Source organism: Neopsephotus bourkii, unplaced genomic scaffold, assembly GCF_033783945.1.
Source record: "Neopsephotus bourkii isolate Nb327-2 ecotype Australia unplaced genomic scaffold, CSIRO-AGI_Nbou_v1 NB_457, whole genome shotgun sequence".
Classification (NCBI taxonomy): domain Eukaryota; kingdom Metazoa; phylum Chordata; class Aves; order Psittaciformes; family Psittacidae; genus Neopsephotus; species Neopsephotus bourkii.
In genome coordinates this window covers 115,045-135,928 of record NW_026900959.1, presented here as the reverse complement: position 1 = coordinate 135,928, position 20,884 = coordinate 115,045, and the positions used below count along the sequence as shown (strand labels likewise).

Below are 20,884 nucleotides of genomic sequence, written 5' to 3'. Positions count from 1 at the left end.
ATTCTTCTGCCAGTCTCCTTTCAAACTAAAAGCAAGCAGCACTCCTGCACTGAGTGTCTGGAGATATTTCAACAGATATTCACAGTGACAGCAACGGGAGGTGACACTGCACTGAAGGCTCCCAACCTTCTCTTTCTTCTCTAGTTCACACATCTCCTCCCTGATACTGCCATTTGAAGCAATATTGTATTTCTCCCCGTCTTCACTGTATTTACAGGATGACTGCATCCAGCCAAAGGTGCCCCTCTACTTTAAAGCAGAGTTGAGTGCTGATTGTTCCTGGACAGACTTGGAATCTTATGCCTGAGTGAAATTTTATCCTTTAAGATAGGTCATGCTATGTCTTGAGTTACTTTTACACTTGACACTAGCAGTCATTAATTACCATCTGGCTGATTGACATATCAGTGAGTAGCAGCAATATAATACTTTCCCTAACACTGGAGCCTTCTCAGAAAAGCGTTAACTGGACTTGACACACTTCCTTTGGGCTGCTTATCCCTTGGAGAGATTTGTTTTGTATTTATTCAGTGTCTGTAAAACTGCCACCCAAGCACTATCCCTTGGACATGAGCTGAGAGTGAGGCGTGTGGAACCTGACTGCAGCGCTGGGATTTGGGGTGAAGAGCAAGAAAGGGCTTTCAGAAAAAGAGGAGGCTGTTTTGGAGACGCAGCTCAGGAGCTGAACTGCTGCTCTGCTGCCACAACCCTGCCTTAACTGCACCAAAGTGGGACCCACGTGTATCACCACTGGCAGCATCACTCTGTTTTAACAGCACTTAAAAGGATGATGTGACTGGGGGGGATCCCTGTGTTCCTTCTGTTCTTGCAGGTTTGGTGCAATGGATCTCATCTTGGTGCTCCAAATGTTTTTAGAAGAACACACTGCCAGAAGTTCACCAAAATAAGCACCTTGAAAACCTGATGGGGTCCAGCGCATCAGCAGTGGCCCATGTTGTGGAATTTGGTTTATACCTTTTCAGCATCCACATTTCCAGGGCATCTCTGCCTAGGTGCCAGATGGCCAGGTAAGAGTTAAGTGTTCCAGTTCTCAATGCCTGCTATGGTAAAGTGGTGGTAGTGCAAACTCCCTGCTCCCTAGCTCACCAGTGCACCTTCAGCCAGAGAACTCCTTTCTACACAAACACGTAAGAGTCCAGAACCCCATAATCTTCTCAGCCTTTGGCATCAATGCTGGAGCTTCCACCAAGGGCCCAGCTGGTGTCAAGTGCAATTTTGGCTTCAGTGACTGCAGTTCCCTTAGAGGGACTGATTGTAACATCACATTGTCAAAAAGCAAATAAACCAGGCTGGCTTTAGATACCTTTTGTAACCTGTCAATATCTTGGAGCTGGGAACAGGAGGAACTTCTAAAATCACTCTGAAAGTGTGTATCTGTAACAGAGAGAGTTGCTGCTGATGGCATATATTGAGAGATGTCACTTGGAGCTGCCTTTTTGTGTATAGAACCCACTACTCCAAGGAATCACAGCAGCCCACTGATGAGCAAACTGCTCAAATAGGAATAGACACGTATTATTCCCAGGGTACCATGTAACTAATCACAGCACTGATCTCTGCAGCGTTTCTTGTGCCTTTCTCTGACATGCATGGCCTTGACCATCATTAAGTCTAGCTTAAGTGGGTTTACCCTGGCTATGGAAGACTTTGTTATACACTGATGCCACTGAACAGGACAGGACATGATACATCTACTTACCCCAGAAAAAAGACAATTCAAGAAGCAGTCTAAGAAGATAGCTCCTGCAGGGGGACCAGCAGAGAAAAGCTGATCTTGCTCTGGAATCTCATAATTGCCACTGGGAGCTTGGCTAATGAACCAGACATTTGGTGAAAACTCTATTGGAAAAGCAAGGAAGAAAGAGGAAACACCTTAGCAACAGAGGGAAGGCATAGAGAATCAGAAGTTCATAACTCCAGTTTGCTATTCTGGGTCCAGCACTAGCCACAGCATGCAGCATGTGTGCAGAGTGTGCCATAGCAGACAGAAGGTACAGAATCCTAAAGCTAAGCTTGAAGACATCAGCTCCTAATTAATCTACCTGCCTTGAAAAAGAAAGGAACAATCTAATTCTTCCCCTTATTCTCCTGACTTTATAGAAATACCATTACTATTTCTATTGACTGACACTGGGGTTACAGAGTCCCTGGCACAGCTGCCCTACTGCAACAGGGATCTTCACTGGTTTCTCCACCTTATTCTCACTGGCTGAGACAGTCCTGCAGAATTCCTCCCACCCTGAAAGCAATTCCTCCTTCATCTTCTTTTCTATTTTGAGGGAAGTGTCGAAGCACCCCCAGGCAGAAGGCCCCTGCTGTGCTTATGAACATGCTAGGTATGCCCTGGCACTCCAGCACTACCAGTAAGAATGCTGATGAATGACAGCAGCACAGCAGGAGACTGAGAGGAATTGAGATCAAGAACCCATATCTTCCCATTAAAAAATAGAGAGTGAGCACAACTAACTCTGTGTGAGTAATGACTGATTTCTATTATGTCCCCTTGGGTCAGGAAGCATTTGAGTGCATCATTTTTAAAGATGACTAAAACTAGCCAGAATACCAATACTATTAATGTCTCCTGTTGTCTTGCAGTGCTGGTGTCATCCTTCAGCCATGTATTCCCAATACAGATATTTCACCCAGCCTGGATTTCGGTGTTGGCCTTGCATCTAGCATTAATCAGTATGACTCCACTGATGGCTTATACAGGCTGGGTATGAAAGCATGTCTTGCAGCCATAGAAAGGGATCCACTTTAGTTCTCCACACCATTCTTTTTCTCCTTTACATATGTCCAGGACCAGCTTCTTTACAGATCACTTTGCTTTCCTCTCCCAGGTCTGTGTCTCCTTGTGGCAAGGGCTCCTAGAATCCATTGTTTCTGGGAATAACCACTTACAACACACGCCTAAGGCCACTGAGCAACTCAGAGAAGATGCTCAACACATTGAGCTGTGCTCAGCTTGCTGGATGTGGCCTGCAGAAGCCCATGCAAAGCTCTGCCATTCAGCCTGATGCAAAGCAGCCAGTTTAGCATTTCTTGGTTTTCTGTGTTCCTCACCTCTGGGCAAGGAGAAGCAGCAGCACATCAGAACACAGCTACAACACACAGCTCTGCTGCTCCTCAAGGCAAAGTTCCTACCTAGCCCCCTGTAGAGCAGCACAGGCCCTCAGGTGATTGTCAGCTCCGTCCCTGCCTAGAGGACAGACCTCTGGGACCTCAGCACAGCTCTGGGACTCAGGGGGCTGTGGTGTGCCACTCTGGTCACAGAGGAACTGTGACAGAGGCAAGTCAAGCTTAGCAGATAGCACATTGATTCCTGGGCCCATCAAGATGGACTGCAGAACTCCTGCTGACTTCAGCTGCAGGTATGAACGATCTTGGCTTCTCTGATGGCAGGTTTTGAGCAACAGAGCTAGCAGTACATACCGTGTGGCTGGTTTGGTGTGTCAGACACACCAGTGATACAGATGGCCCTTGGTCAGCACTTGGTGTGCCTGGAAGGAGCAAAGCCCTTACAACATAAGGCACACGAGTATTACCCCTCACTGCTTGTTTCTAGAGATAGGCAAAGCAGCAAGCATTTGTCTAGACCAAGGTCTACCACAGGGACTCACAGGGAGCTTACTCAATCACAAGAAAGCTCCAGCTGGTTTTGTTTAGCTGTTTTGTGCTTCCAGGTTTTAAATTCCTGGGGTTATTTTGCTTCGTAGCCCATCCCTGTAACTCTGAACATATTTCTGTGCTGCTCAAGACTACAGCAGGGGCAGGCATCCATGTGCTCAGGGACTGAGCTCAATTCATTACTTTGTCAAAGATCTGACATGACTAAAATCCAAGTCATGTCAACAGATTGCAGATGTTTTCCCCTCCACTGACACACCACATCCTGGAGGGAAATCACAGGGGTGCAATGCCTGTCTGAAGATGTCAGCTTGACTGCACAGTATCTTCTCAGAGGAGCTGGGCCTCAGTAGCCAGCTCAAAACATTCCTGAGACTTCTGGACACAGCAAAAATAAATGCCTTAACTACAGCACAAGAGATCCAAACAGCACTCTGGGAAATGCAAGAGCTCTACTCAGGAGGAGGCAGCATTACCTTATTGTTTTGTGCCTCTTCTTACAGTAGCTCCTCAGTGGCTTGGTCTATGGAGCACGCAGGCCTGAACAGCCCATTGAGGTGCTTAACTGCTCTGGGACACAGCTCATCAGGTGCAAGTTTTGACTAAGCAGAGCTTCATATAAATAAGATATTGTTAGTGCCTGCTCCAGAGCAAGGCTGCTCACCAGCCCTGTTCCATCTGTAAACCTGGGTGCAGAAGGAGGACCCCATGTTTGCTGAGTCCATACTGGACTTCCAAGCATTGCATGGAAAAGCAAGCAAGTAAAGCCTGAGTGATCCAGGAGCAGTTATGATGCCAGAACCATGCTATGTTAATCTGATGGGTACGTTCCTGTGTCAGTGCTTTAAATGTTCCCTGGGACTGGTACCAGCCACACCACTGGTGTGACACTGATTGCTGTGTGACCAGTAGCCAGTTAACTGGTACACGTGTTCCCCATTAACAGATCCAGTTTGTAACTAAAGATAGCCAAGCGCAGCATGGCACAAGTCCATGGGTTACTTCAGTTCTGAATGTAGGTGAGAAAGGCTGAGCCTTGTGGAATGAGGACAAAAAGATTTGGGCTCTGGAGTAGAACTCCTGCACCCTGTGCACCTCGGGGTGTGCCCTGACCCACCCAGGCACTGCACCCCAAGCAGGCACTGCACAACACTGACTGTTTGGAACAGCCTCTGTTCTTCCTCAGCCACCTGGACAAACAAGGAAGCCAGCAGCTACCCCCATAATCCAGGGAAAGAGGAGAGAATCATGACCAGTGGCTCAGAAAGGGGAGGGAATAGGCAGACAGAGAGAATAGGCCTTGATTCATTCACCCCATTCTATCATGGCATAAAAACTAGGCATACAGTCTCTGTTAGTGCTTTTTAAATTCATCAAGAGAGGAAAGCATGGCCAAAGGGCAAGCTTGATTTCATTTGGGCAGAAGTGCCATTGGTGGTGCCTTTCTCCATTGAAAATAAAGGCAAATCAAGTAAATAAGCTTCTGGTTTATCTACTTTAGTGAAGTATGTCAGGGTAAGTGGGATTAAGGCAGGCCATATGACTGGGACTCAGATCCCCCGAGGTCCAGTCCAGCACGAAAGACCCCTAAGGACATTATCCTTCTCCTGAACGGATGCTTCAGAGTTTTGCTACACACGGAGACCTTTGTAACACTTTGTTATATTTATTCTCCTGATAAACCATCCTGACTCCTTCAAAGCCAGTGAATTAACACCTAAGTCAAACCTTTTAATGTTCCTTGGACATGTCGTGCTTGTCGCTTGCTGCCTGTGAATTCTAAAAAGGGCCTGGGGTAAATAAATAATGCAGCATGCATATTGCTGCTGTGAAAGTTGCTCCTAAAGAATAACTTACTCAGCTCTGTAGTGATGGGGATCCTTTTATAACATGGCTGTGATTGATTCCCCAATGCTCTCGCTTGGAAAACAGCATCTGTAGGAACAGTCAGTAAGAACATGAGAGAGGGAAGCGAGCAGAAGCAGAAAGGAAAAGGAAAGATAAAAAGGAAAGAAACCCTGGTAGAATGGTTCAGACTGACACATGCAGGAAACCTCCTACCTGTGCCTAAAACCATCACTGTCGTGCAAAAATCCCCAAGCGGCTCCTACCTTTAGAAGGTTTCTTGCCTTGGTTTGCTTTTCCAAGGCTCACTGCATTCACTTAGAGCTTCAAAGGATCAAACAAAAGCTCTCCTGGGAGCTGCTTATTGACATCATAACTAAAATACCATCACCCTCCATGGAGCACCAGTGCCGCTTACAAGGGGGAGTTGGTGCAAAGCCCCCCCTCAGCCCACTTGCTCTCAGAAGGTGCTTGAGGAAGGGGGGTGTGTTTTTCCTTTCCCTTCAGGAAGGCTGTACATGAAGAGATGGGACATGGGCTGTAGCAATGAAGGCAAAAGCATACACCGTAACTTACTGTAAACCCAAAAGGACTTAATAGGGAAATCTGGAAGTTCCTAGAAGCATGTGTCTTCATTTCCTCCCAGTTCTCACCAGCTACCTGATTTAGTAGAATCAGCCCCAATTTCATGTCTGCTTTCGGTGTTTTGATCACATCTAATCTTGTCTTACCATTATGTCTAAGTCTTTCCTGTGCTACCTAGCACAGCATCTGGGGAACTGAGTGTTAACGATCCTACTGACTGCAGCAGATAGCATCAAAGTGATGCAATCTCAACTCCACTGAAGATTTTGCTAGAAGTGGAACTTCTTCCAGTTCAGATCCTGTGTAATGGATCCTCTATGCTCAGGAGCACATGAGCACTGGAGATCAGTCACGCCAACAGGATCCTAGATGGACTGTTGCTCTAATCAGCCGTGTCTGAGATTAGGCAATGGACTGCCAAAAACCTCATTAGAGACATCAGGCATCACAATCCCTCAAACCAGGAGAAAAAGCCCTTCCCAAGTACAGAAAAGCACCTCTGGGGCAGCACTGAATGTCTGCAATGAATTGTTGCCTTCACTGCACCCTTCCCCGTTGGGTAGGGGTTGCTTTGGATGGCTGATCACTGCCTGGATGCCTTCTCCTGTGTCAATATTTTTGCTCTGCAGCAGTACACAGTGCTCTACCTGAATTTTCACAAACTGGCAGGGTGCTATTACAAAAGATTACTTAATTGTAGATTACTACTGTACATTTGAATCTCAGTATCTTATTAAGCTGTCAGATTTAATTACCATTATATGTTTAGATTATGGCACAGATTATTTAGTTGGGTACCTAGGTTTGCCAACCTGTTTGCTTTGTGACATGACAGGGTGATAATTACAGCATTACTGGAAAACCGAAATTCTTCCATGGGAAAGACTACAAGTCCTTGGCGTCAGCACTGACCTGAATCAACTCTCCTTCTTGCAAGGGTAAGGAATGCTTCCCTCTGCATGCCTCTGGTTCTGTAAAACCTAATCCCCTACCCCATGAGGGAGGCAGCGTGCAGAACCAGCCTGGGTCTGTTGCACATGAAATGCTCACAGGCAAAGCTAAAGCCACAGGAAATGCGTTTGATCTGGGCTTTGTTACAGCCTCCAAGCTGAGACTATGCCTGTCATGATGCTTACTTGGGACTGTTAAGGGAACTCAGGGCCTTCCACCCAAGTAACTATATCCACTGTGGTTAGGATGCAAAATGCTATAGCTTCATCCACAGCAGCAGGGGTGGGGATGAGAAAGGATTTTGATGGATAGGACAGGTCCAGCCAAGTCGTTGCTGTCCCATCAGCAAAGGTAACTACATAATGAAAAACATCAGCCTGTCTTTTCTTTGTAATAAAGTTAATAAAGATAGTAGATTCATAATCACCTTGCCTTAGAAAGCTCTCACAACTATTCTTCTACCTTTCCCTACCTGTTCCCTCTCCTTAACATTAACCGAGGCTAGGTTTCTTGGGTCCCAGTCGTGAATGTTACTTTACCCTCCTCCTTCAAAACCTCAGAGGCAGATGGGGAAGGTTTTGCTGTACAGATGCTCACATCTCTATTTTCCATAGAAAGACTGTAGTTCCATGTACTACAACTGTGAGTGATCAAACAAAAAATGGTGGAGGGGAGCCGGACAGTGATTGATGGGATGAAACATCCTTTTTGCTCTGAGTCTCTTTTTCATATATAGATAGAAAGGAGCATCTGTATGTGTCACTAAAATGGAGATACATTATTTATATATGTGTACATAATATTTACTTCTTTCCTATATACAACCAATAGAGTTCCATACATCTTTATATTTATGTAGCAATAAACATATTAGATAAAAGTAATCTGTTCAAGTCACAATTGCCTCTTACTCAAATATACCTTATAATTTCTCTTCTGTTCTGATTGTGTACACTGTATATTGATATAATTTTGTCTAGTTATTAAAATCCATGTCTCTACCTCACTCTAATCTTTTCTTTGGCACAGCCATTGTTTTAAAAGCCTAGAATGATAATAAAGCATAGGGAGAACACTTAGGAGAGCCATCCATTCCTCAGCCCGTCTTCAGTTAATTAATACTCCACATTCTCAAGAGGACAAATCTTGGCTCCTTCGCTGAATTAAGGGAGGAAGAGATGCAATAAATATTCTACTGGGCTGAAGTCGGTTTTGCTTCCACTGCAGTTCTGAGCTACCAGCTCTGTTTGCCTGGGAACAGCGCACCCACCCTATTCAGCATCAAGAGAAAGGCATTGGTTTCTCTTTCTGAAGGACTGAAGGAGCCTCCACTCCCATGTGACAGCAGCCACCAACACTGGTTACCGTTCACCCTCCAGTCATGGGCTCTTAATGGAACCCTTGAACCTTCACTCAGAATCTGCAGGAGGAAGTGGCATGTTTCCAGGTGCAATGCTGGCTTATTTCTCCTTCCTTTGCATACCTGTAGCTACAGGAACTGGATAGGGCTGTACAGCCAGCAATGCTAAGTTGAACTTCTGGCCCTTTTAACTTAGAAAACGATTGCCAAAGATGCAGAACAAAAATGTGATACTGCAACTCCAAACTCAAACCAGGATTCGGTTACATAAGCTATTAGATTTAATTTTCTCTTCAGCTACAAAGACTTAAACCCATTTCTTAGCTGTGTAACAGTAGAATTATGCTATATATATATATATATATATATACAAAGAAGTATCTCCCTTTAAGTATTTGGATTCCAAGTGTAACCTACATCAGTGAAAGATTCATATATGCTGGCATAAATCATCAAAACTATGGTAAAGGCAACAATACTGGGTTTATGTCAGGAGCTTAACAATGACTTTGGCTGGTGGAGTTTTTCCTGGCTACTTGATCATGTTTCTCAACTTAGCTCCTTAGTCTGGGAAAATGCAGCAGGGAGTGGATACTGCTCAGTGTGGAGCCCTATGGGTTGTAGGTAGTGTGGCCAGGCTTGCACAGCACTGCATTAACACCCACAGTCACCACCAGCATCCATGGGATCAGGATAGCCCTGCCATGTTCATTCCTTGGCAGGCTTTTTCCCAAAGAGAAACAAGGGACTTTGTCAGGGAGAAGCTTCCTGATGAGAGATTAGATTCATAACCAAATTAAATGATTGTCTCTATCTAATTAGATTAGTTTCAATTGAATAATGAAACCTTTAGCTGTATTTAATGTAACATGCCTCAAGTCCAACGATTAGTCTGCAGAATGAAGCTAAACAATTAAAACCACAATCTATTTTATAGCTTATTTTATAGGAACAATTGGAAAAACTATTACTGCTGAAATCTGCAGCGGAAACATGCAATTACAAGACCAACAAGAGCAGTCAGTGCAGTGAGCATGCAGCAGGGACAGGTGAGAGGTTCTGAGGGCACTATGGAAGGACTCAGGCCAAGAAGCTGCCCATATCTGGCATTTATTACTTTATTTTCCTGAGGTCAAGGAATAAAAAAATCACATTAATTCTCAAACATCTGGATTTGACTCTGAAGATCTCAGAAAATCTATTCTTTAATAACATCTACCGTATGTAAAAGTCAGAGGACCATATTTTGATACATGCTTAGATGCCCTGTGCTTTGCATGGACGCCAAGGAGGACATTCTGTTAAATATATATATCCATCTATCTGCCCATGGTTTCCAAACAGAATGAAATGCTGGAGTGCTATGACAAATCCAATGGGATTTACACCTTTAAGCACCTAACCAACTTTAGAAACATAACCTTTACAAACATAAAGCACAGCCTGGGACTTTATCAAGCACCCAACTCACTCCCAATAAATGCATCTTAGACTCCAGGCCTTTGAGGGCCTGTCTGTCCCAGAGACGTGATTCCAATGGAAGCTACTGCTTGAACATGAAGTGCAAGCACTATTATGCACTGATTTCTTTTGTGGACATTCTTAATCCTCATAAAGAGCTCCTTGAACAGGCTGGCTTAGCTACACAAAACCTCTCCGTGCAGAAGTGGCACATGGGGAGTTAGGACACACGAGCAGTTGTAAGCTCTTTTCCTCATGTAAACCCGCCTGTAAGGTCTTTTCAAAACATTACCCTTTAATTCACAGAGCTGCGCTTCCAGTCCTATTGGGATATTTGCCCATTTGTAATGACTAATCCTATTTTGGAGGTTGCTGGGCAATAGGGTCCTTTTATTTGCTTGGAAGGAAGCTGCAGCATTTCAAGCAGCATGAATTCCAGCCTGCTACAAGTCTCCCAGCTGGCAGAACAGCTTGAACATTCTGTATTTTTGATGAAATCTTTGATCACCTCATTGCAAGATTTGGTTGCCTACTCTCAGCTCTCTGGCAGCTCTGAGCACAACCTGCCATTGCTAGATGGGATTTGTTCTTTTACGGATTAGACACGTTAAATAAATAAAGCAAACTGTCTGAAAGATCTCCAGATCAATAATGTCAGAGACACAGGGGTCTGGAAGCACAACAGACACCATCCTAAAATGAAATAGATGTCAATCAGACCTTCCTTTGTCCATCTGCTGAGACCCTCTCCTGATCCAGGGTGCCTGCCCTGCTTTAGATGAACATGGAAGGCATTTCTGATCCCTTGTTACCTTGGAGATCTTTCTCTGTTCCCAGGTTACCACCTAAATTATGAGGGAATGTGGCTGTGGAATGAGCCTTCAGCTCGTGCCACTGCAAGAGTCTCTATGCAACCCTGGCCAAGGTACTTTATCTGCAGCTCACTCCTGGAAAAGGGTAATGGTGAATGCTCAGCCTCTCCCCTCCAGGGCAGGGTCCATCTCTTGCATATGAAATCCAAGTTAGGCATTGGTTGAGATAACAATGCTAAATAACCAGCAGCATACTAGAGAATGCTGTGCCCTCCACCCAGACCAAGGTATTGAATCTTTAGCTTATTCCTAGGAGAACAAGGAGGAAGACACATGAGCATCCCAAAGCAAATACTTACACCTACCAGCACAGCCTCTTGCAGTGGAGCTGCACCACACCAGTGGGACATTGCTGTTGCATGTAGAAGACTCTGCTGTTCTCCTCTCCTTGGCCACCAAACCCCCTAAACCGGAGAGGAACCCCTCAGCTACAGAACCACCTCTCAGCAGTGGCAGCTACAGTTTATTTGACACCACATCCCCAGCTGCCCTATTCATCATCATCACAGCTTCCATGTCTCATAGTAGCAAGGAAAAATTAGGATGTGTATGAGTCACACATTAACCATGACAGTACGGGGGACAAGGGTTGCGTGGTGAGGAATTCCTTCATCAATGTCAGCTGAGTGACACAACCAGAAGGAAAACTATACCACAAAGAGCTTCCATGAATTACTGTATTCAGCAAAATGGAAGGTAATTTGACATCTCTGACAAGGGGCAGGGAGAACTTCAATCTGGCTCTGCTGAATTTAGCAAGCTAGTACAAAACTGGTGGGAAAGGGGAGCATGTACCCCTTTAAACCTCTACGGTGTGCCTGTGCAGCTCTGTCCTAACTGCATCTGTTGGCCACGTGTCTCCTCCTCAGATAAGGAATCCTGGGGCCAGCAATTAAAAGGTATTTTGGCAGGTTATAGAATCATAGAACAGTCAGGGTTGGAGAGGATGTTAAGATCATCTAGTTCCACCCCCCCTGTTAGAGACTATCTTCTCACAAGCTCCCTTTTTTGACTCACATTTACCAATCAATCAATGTATGTCTCCCTATCATAATAAAGCCATCATCTATATACACAACCTGTCAGAAATGACAACTCCTCATTCTAATATTATGGGAAATATATATGCCTTGGAGGAAACACCTGTTGGATCCCTAAAGTGGGAGATAGAGAGAAAAGACAGCAGGAAACTCACTTCATCATAACGGCATCCACCTTGCCAAAGCCAAGCATATTCTGACTTAACAAGAACCACTCTTTAGTTCAGGGTTCCTTCTGCCATAGACTCTGCAAATGATTCTTATGGAATTCTTATTTTCATGAGAGACTCATAAATCATCCTGCACTGGACTTGGAGGAGTTTGAGGATGGGGCACTGACACAATCTAGCACCCAGGGCGACAGAAATACTCTGAGCCACATAGCCATTAGCAGGTTATGTGGTTCACAACTGACTGTGCTGTGGGTGCACAGTTACCTATGCTAGCTCTGCATTCATCAGGAAAGGAAACAGCTGCATTCACATGATGCTCTGCATTGTCATGTCTGTGTTACCTTTCCTGCATCACGTTCTCATTTGAGGTCCTTAACACTCACATTGCACTGAACAGGATGTCAAAATAGCACAAGACTGTAGGAGTGGAGCTGACTTACAGAGCACCGGGTACTCTGGACTGTGGGCATTTCTGTGACTGTGGTCCCAATGGCTGAACATTTCAAAACCCACACCATCAGGCACATAAGCCACTGGTGTAAGCAGTGTCCAACCCACAGGCAAACTGAGCCTACTTACATGAGCCCACCATAAAACTTAAGAGAAAAATATGGGTTTATACTACAATTAACTCCAGTTCAATACCTTCTGTATCATCCAAACTGGCTCCAATGTAGCAGGCTCAAACTGAGAGTGCTGCAACATGATAAAACATTTCTTTTTTGCCTGTTTGCACAGCCGTGATCTGATATAAACCAGTCATTCATGTTACTATGAATCGAAGTAGGGAACGTAGCTCTCAGCTACACTGAAAGATGGTCAGACACATCCAAGATGTTTCAAACTTCATTTGAGGACTAACATAAGTGATTAACAGTTGTCTATAGCATTAGAAGGCAGGAGTGGAAGTCTTTCTATCAAATTGTTAGCTGCCAACAACTTCCTGCTGACAAGCTATCTTTAAAGTCTTCATAATGCCTTTGCAAAGCCCTAAAGCTTTGTTGAATCCCTCGCCTGCAGTCTTCCGACATCAGCTCTTCCACTCCTTGTCATGGGAAAATGTGGCTACAATGAGTCGTAATACCACGTGCACACATCAAGGTCTGTGCTCATTTGGTTTGCCTTCTGCACCCTAACTACAGAACAGCAGCAAATCCACAGGAATCAGAGCTTATTTCTGTGTCCCAAATTTTGCCCAGAGAGAGAGAAAGGGGTAGAACTGTACTCACAAAGCAGCTCAGGACAAGCAAGGCCTGGAACAGTTGTGCCACTGGTCCCCAGGAACCCCCTCATGAGAAATCCATGCACAAAAGTCTCCAGGGAGCAAACACCGGTGGGACCTGCCCCAGGTTGCTCCAGCAGCTGGAGCTGCAATGCCCCAGCCCATCAGCACAAACACCCTTGCCAGCCTTCCCCTGCCTCTGTACCACAGCCTTGGGGATGATTTAACTCTTGGCATGTGGGCTATTCGGATCACATCCCATCTGGGAATCCTCTCATTGTTTTCTGACTGGCTCCCAGATCCATACGTATGTTAACCTTTTCCTTTAGGGAGGAGTGGAGTTTCACACACACAATGAACATTGCCTCTGAAGGCTGCTACAAAGCCCCTTTGCTCACTCCCAGGCCCACATTGGAAGAATATGGTGCTTGTATGGGCTTGGCTTATTCATCACCATGGATTATATCACTCCAATTGCAATGCATCAAAGCGCTTTCCCTACCTCACAAGGAACTCTGAGGCTTAATTAATTGACACAGAGAGGTATTATGTGTCATTGCAAAATACTGTAATGTAGAATATTCCATCCAATAATTAACAACTACGCCAGGCTATAAGTAGAACCATTCTTAAAAATGAGTAGTTAAATTTTTCTTAATTACATCCACTGAACCAAATCTGCCCCTAAGCAATGCACATGTAATCCCAGTGAAGTCAGCCTGCTCGTACAGAATACACTCAAATAAAAATAGACTGTGCTTATCATCTATATTGCCGCAATACTTACACTCCCCCACTAAGTTTAGAGACTCCTGCTTTATTTAGAGTTGTAAACATGAACAATAAAGGTAAACTAAGTTGAACTGAGAAAACAGCATGGAAGGAGAGATGTAGCATTGGGACTTACACAACACACAAATAGAAAGGCTGAATCCTCGTCTAATAGGCACTGTCTGACACCACACTTCAAAACAGAGCCAAGACTCCCTAATGACAGCATTCCAGGTGATGATGCCTTGAGAAGAACTCCTGATACCTGCGAGGCAAAGTCTGAAGAGCTGGCAGCACTGGAGAAGTTCAGACTGCATAGGGTAAATAGACTGAAGTGTCTGAACGCTGACGCAGATGCATTAGGATCTACTTCACTGAAGAAACCTCCGAGTGACACATAAGAAAAGTCATCACCTGCTTTTGGTGCCTGCTCTCCCTTTCTGCATTCAGCCTCCATCCAAATCACCTCCCTCAGCTAACGCTTCACTGTGTAAGGACACGTCGTTCAGCCACAGACAGAAACCAGGTGTAATAACTCCACCACTTTTGCAGATTAACATAGGCCAGTGATCGTGGGGAAGCTGGATCCTACTTGTGCAGGCAGATGTCATGTGTCAGAGCTATGAGCCATTGTTTCTGACAGAAAACAACAGCTCGTTATTCAGAACATCCCTTGTGAAATCTTCGCTGAAGCCTCCCTCTCCCCTTGCAAGGTCACAGGAGGGCCGGAAGAGACGCAGCTTCTTCTCCCTGGCACAGACAAGTGCATGTACATGTTTTCATGCTCCCACTACTCCTTTGGCTGGGCACAGGTTGTATTTTAAAACCCAAGGCCTGATCCTGCTCCCCACAGACAGAGTAGAGGCTTGCTTTGATTCCAGAAAGGCTGTTGAGAGAGGAAGACAGCAGACAGCTTGAGTAAGGGTGGCAAAATTCAGTTCCTAATTATTAGATTAAACCCTTGAAACAGTTGTCATGTGTGAAGGGACAAAGTAGAATTTGGCAAACGGGAAAGGAAAAAAACAAATCTTCTCATAATGATAAATAATCTCTGAAGACAACCTTGTCAGTTTGTGAGCATCTCAACAGTCCCCTGCTTTTGTGGTTTTTTTTGGTCAGTGCTTATCAAAATTTGCATGGCTAGTTAGTGGGTTAATTTAATTACGAGCAGCATTCCTGAACAGCCTGATGGGGGATCTGCAGAGGGCAACAGAATGTGTTCTTGACTGATGAAACTGCACACACTCGCACATCTGGAAGCCGTCATGGGACGGATCGCTGTCTAGTAAATGCGTGTTGAGTGTTACGATATTTTACTAAGCACTCCCAATCTGTCAAGGTTTCCAGGAGAGTAGAGACTGGGAACATTTGGGATCATTTGCAGCTTAGAGCCATTAGCTACTTCCACCCACTTATTGTGACGTTATTAATAGCACAATAATCTAAAGAGCAGAACTTGGCTTACTCAAGATCTTAGATAACACAAGTGATTTTCACTAAGGGTCAAACCCAGGGAGCCAGGACCCCACTGAACAATAGACTACACTGGGTAGCACAGCCTTGGCTGAACTGGTGGTATCTTTATGCAGACTCTGCTCCTCAAGGGCCTTACCTGCAGATTCAGCCCAGCCCTGTTGTTTCAGGTCTCTGTAAGAGGCAGCACATGGTGACACTAAACCAAAGAAGACAGTGCTGCGTAAGCAATGTGATGCTGACCATCCCTTACTAATTGCCCTCCTCAACAACAGTTAATGGTAAGGAAAGCATTAAGCACCACACACAAGGTAGATAAATTTACACTTCATTAAACCACGGACAGTGCAACAAAAGCTGTCTGCCAGATAGAAGTGAGCTGTAGCTCTATGCTATCCCTACTAAAACACAAGTTGCTGGCTAAAACCCAATGCTGTTATTCTTGCATGACACGCAGGGATGCTTGTAAGTGACATCCTAAATTCTCCTGGACTCCAAGAGAGCAGAATGGCCAATTAGTGACCAAGACTCAAGTCATGGAGAAGACCAGCTCTAGCCTGGCACACAGGAATGGATTTCATCCCATGAAAAGCAATTCCCTGCTAAGGAAATCAGAACTCAGGGCTTGGCCTGTGAAAGAGATTTTGCACAAAGTTTCTTCACAGCTCAAGGAAAAGATCTGGAAGTCTTCAAAACTTACCACTGGCTTTATGTTAAGCCACTGCATATCTGTTTAATTGAAATCCCCATCCAATCATTAAAGATGGGTGTGTTGTTTCTAATGGGTCATTATGATGTGATTTATGCCATTGGTGTAATTGTCAGAATTACTGTGGGTAATTAAAATACAAAATGCATGAGAGGCTTCAGGCCTTCTCAGCACCCTCATTAAAAATCAGGAGCTGACCAAATTATAAATAGACTGGTTTGCACAAGTTCACAGGGAAAGCTAATTATGAAACTTCTCCTTATGCACTCAGAACTCACACCATCAGTCATGCAAATTCCTCCAGTGATTATACCATTGTATAACGTGGAATGGGATTAGTATGTACAGGTGGGTGCAACTCCAGTTACAGTGTGCAGTACAACTGTGCTTTGCACAGTGACCGGGAATCCCTAAAACTCTTATGCAAGCTTGATGATAGATGTGGGACAAGGGCCTGGGGAAGAGAGAGGTGGTGCATTTTCACATGAAATATAGACAAGCCAGGAACCCAGGGAGAGGCCGCAAAGGATAAAGCTCTCTGATCTGTAATGGTAAGTCTCAGAGAAACAAGAGAGCCACATGAACACAAGGGAAGACAGCTTCAGAGAGAAGCTGGTATAAACTATGGCTTAACTGACTAAGGAATGGTGGCTGGCTAAAATCACAGGCAGTTTAGGTGCCAAATCCAGCCAGCGTGAATACAAACCAAGGTTAAGAAACACTGCTCTATGTAAGTGTAGGCAAGGACTGAGACTTTTTCTTCCTAGTGTTCTGTGTTTTTTACTCTCCAGAAGGGAAGGAAACAAGAAATAAATAACTGGAAGTCTACATACAAAATTCAACCAAAATCAGATTGAGAAGTAAATCACTGATGGAAGAAGAGTCCTGTTACAGTTAACAGTAACATCTCCAGTGACTCCAAGCCCAAATGGAGGATGCTTTTGCTTACTGTGGGCTTTCCTACAGTGAAACTCCTCTTTCCATGCAAGCAAACAGACTTGGTTTTCATGCAAAGAGACAATGCAGCCTGTACAGAACAAGCCTGGGCAGGTTTTGCACACCATGGAAGGTAGGCCCTGTATCAGAAATCACTACAATACCTGCTCCATCACAATGCCCCATCAGTCTTATTGGTTGTGCAAGTCTCAGTGAAGACTTGTGTTCCATGAGCCAGGCTGTGGCAACAGAAAAATGTACTGGGGTGTTTACAGATCCTTTTATACCAAGAAGAGTCACGTTCCAAAAGTAACGCTGATACATCTTTTGTGCACTTGTATAGGGTTCTGGGGACTGGAGATTTGAAGAGAGAAAGCCTGGGGGATGCATGCATGGACAATGTGCTCCACCTGAATTTTAAACTCAGCTTAACCTCCATCCAGCCTGTCACCTTGACTCTTTGTGAACCAGGCTTCAAGCACATACCAAGAAAAATGGGACTTCTGAACACAACACGTAGTAGAATGCAAAAGACTATCTCCTCTTCCTAGAGGAGCTCCCTGCCTAACTTCAGTTCATAAACTTCCATGTCCAAAATACCTGTTCCCCATCTTCCTTATGCATCCCAAACTCCAGAAACGCCATTAGGGTACTTCAGCAGGGACTCTTTTCAGAATTCCACCCCTGAAGTGTTGGAGAGGTACCTACAGGCACCTATACCTACAGGCATCCACCCTTCCCCGTATTCCTCTGCACCCTCTGAGGTTTGGCTATTGCTGAAATACCCCGTCCACATCTCTCTCCCATTCCAGGAATAAAAGTGATGCTGAAGGAACAGGAAACTTGTCTAACTTGTGAGGGTTTTGTGCTATGCCAACAGACTGCTAAATTTTCCACAGAGCCCCCACCCTGTAGCGTAAATACCAGGTAGTGATCAAAAGCACAATGTGCCTGCTGACAAAAGGGATCTTGCTCACTGTAACAACACTTTCTCCACCTCTATCTATCTCCTTTTTCTTGAGAACACAGTTTTACACTTGTCCTTCATACAAATAACCCGAGGGTGGGAATTATTCAGAAGGCTCGTGTTTGACACCCCATCTGTTCATTTCTGACAGCGATATATAATGTAAGGCTATAAAAACTTGAAAAATAATGCAACATAAAAAGGGATTGACTCGGCTCCAAGAGGCCATAAACGGTAACAAATACCATTGTATGATTTATTTCATGCTGTAATCTTTACAGTAAGTCATCTTTCAGACATTTCCTTGTGACAGGTTTTAATAATATTAATGCCCAGAGCAATCCAAATCATCGCCAATAGACATATTTATCAAGCTGCCAATCCAAGTAAATGAAATTCTATAAGCAATAATGTAACATGTTTAAAGGAAGCTAATAAAACAAGTCAGGAGAGAAATACTACTGCAAAGTATGCTCTCTCTAATCCAGCCCTGGATTTTATACAACCAAAATGCAAATCTTTCCCTCCATGATTTATCGCTCCAAAAATACCAATGACCTTTTCAGGAGCTCTTGCACAGCTCTTCTCACACATTTAGAAAGATTGGGATGCATTCTGCCAGATTAGCTGAGCTGGAGTGCTCAGCATTGCTGCCTTGGTTTGCCCTACCTTTGCATTGGGAAGTGATGGGTAGCATCAGAGAGTAGGACCTTAAGTCTTTAAGATTTATTACAGACTGACAAGCCTTAACATAGGCTTGGCAACTCAGCAGGTATTTACAAGCAATTATCCAGGTACTAGATAAGTTACAATTAACAGGGAGCTAAAACTTGCTTCTTTAACCTGGTTTCCCTTTTAATCTAATTCAGTTTCTATTAATCCATGCCTTGGCTGAAGTGACTACACAAGGGCAGAAGGAGGAAGAAGACGCTACAGAGTTGTGTACACATGGACTCTTGTTCACAAACATTCTTCTATGCCTCACTAGAAACTTAGCAGGAATGAAAACCAAGAGTCAACAACTCAGCAAACCAAACACCATTAAATTTGCCATGCCTTAGGCAGGAATGCATGGAGAAACCATGCCTAGGAGAGGAAGTGTATCCATGCAGGGGCTCAGAACTGCTCGAGGAATCCTAACAGGTCTTTATGTATTCACTTCTGGATGAGCTTTATAGATCTTAGGGTTTCTTTGTATTGGTTTTCTTTTCAATGCTGCTAATTAAGCTTTCCTCCTGGATATAAAGATCTGCTAACTTTCAGTGGAAGAAACAAATGCACAAAACTTAATACATGCAGTACAATGGAAGATATCTTTCATTACAATAGTCTAGGACACCACCAATATCGGCAAGTTCAGGTTAAAATATAAGGAAGAAGTTGTTCCCTGTGAGGGTGCTGAGGCGCTGGCACAGGGTGCCCAGAGAAGCTGTGGCTGCCCCATCCCTGGCAGTGTTCAAGGCCAGGTTGGACACAGGGGCCTGGAGCAAGCTGCTCCAGTGGAAGGTGACCCTGGCAGGGGGTTGGAACTGAATGAGTTTAAGGTTCCTGCCAACCCAAACCATTCCATGCTTCTATGTTTTCAGAGCAGCCTGTAAGGGACAAGAGGGTTAAGTATCAGAGTGATTTTAAAAGCACTGCCTGCTGGACACAGTGGAAGTAATCCCTATGGTAATCCAGAATGCTCTGAGAAGGAGACTTGTGTTAAAATGTCTACCTGATTGCATCTTACCATCCTACATCAAATGGAGCCACCCCTGGCCACACTCCAAACCATCCTCATTTGGAAGCAAAAGGTCAGTGTTAGCTTTTCTATTAGCAGAACACTCCAGGTGGAAAAACTCACCTTAATCTGAAATTGGGCAATTTGAGCCAAATCTATTTTTGGGTTAATAATAATAAATGATTCGGGATTAATTTGAGAGCTCTGATGTTAGAAACAGTCAGGCCCAAAGAGCTCTAATTTGCATTGTGTGGCTTCTTCTACAACTTTTAATACCTCATTTCACCATTTCCTCCTTCCCTTTGCTTTCCCACTCTTTGTCTGCTCTTTTTATTTAGACTAAGAGCTCTTTAAGGCAGAAACTACCTTTTACCATGCACATACACAGCATCCAGCCTAACAGGATCCCAGTCCCAGTAGAAGCCTCAAGGCATTGCTATAATACAAATAATAAATACTGCAACTAATAATAACAGCACAGTAAAATGTCCTCCCCAGGGAAGTGACTGGAAGACCAGTCCCTGGTGTCACTTAAAACTAAACACCAGAAAACATACCTGCACTGACAGGATAGAAGAGAGAGTCTTTATGATATGGTGATGAGGGAGAATCTTGATGGGGTTGGGACCAATTATTTACCTGCATATTTGGCTAATCCTTAAGGGGATTTCAACATATCTTGGAACATTTCTGCTCCTCAGTGCTGAGCAGCAGCAGAGATCTCTGGGAAAATAAATAAATAAATAAGAAATTTATAATCCCCAAGGTGTAATCCTGGAGTATGGAAACTCACTTCACCTAAATACCTCCCTCTGGCATAATTGACTTTTCATGTGCATGCTAATAATGATATTTCAGCAGGTTGTGAGGGCTTGTTCTTCTCCCCCCACCTGCTTTGGTAAATTATGTTCCTGGGCATGAGGAGGGGGAAGGACACATTATAAATCTAATGATGTTTTCGTTTCTATTTAACAAGTCAGCACAATCTGGTAACACGTGTGTATGTATTTACTGTGCAGCCCCAATATTTACAGCTGACCTAATCAGTTGTAGGACAGCAGCACTGAGCAACGTTTTATTGTCCCAATAGCACGTATGTGCTGGGGACAGCTGCTAAGATGCAGAGCTCTCCAGAGGACACCTCTGAG

At 44.3% G+C, this 20,884-nt stretch overlaps 1 long non-coding RNA gene across 5 annotated transcripts in view; it reads right to left on the bottom strand.

Annotated features, from left to right (window-relative positions):
• Positions 1–11,132, bottom strand: part of LOC133210351 (uncharacterized) — a 33,029-nt gene extending 21,897 nt beyond the window's left edge. For all 5 annotated transcript variants that reach the window (XR_009724923.1, XR_009724921.1, XR_009724922.1 and 2 more), the window contains exons 1-2: positions 11,028–11,132; positions 1,721–1,860 (exon numbers count right to left, since the gene is read on the bottom strand). This is a non-coding gene — a long non-coding RNA (uncharacterized LOC133210351). The remainder of the gene's footprint in view (positions 1–1,720; positions 1,861–11,027) is intronic.
• Between the last annotated feature and the right edge of the window lie 9,752 nt (positions 11,133–20,884).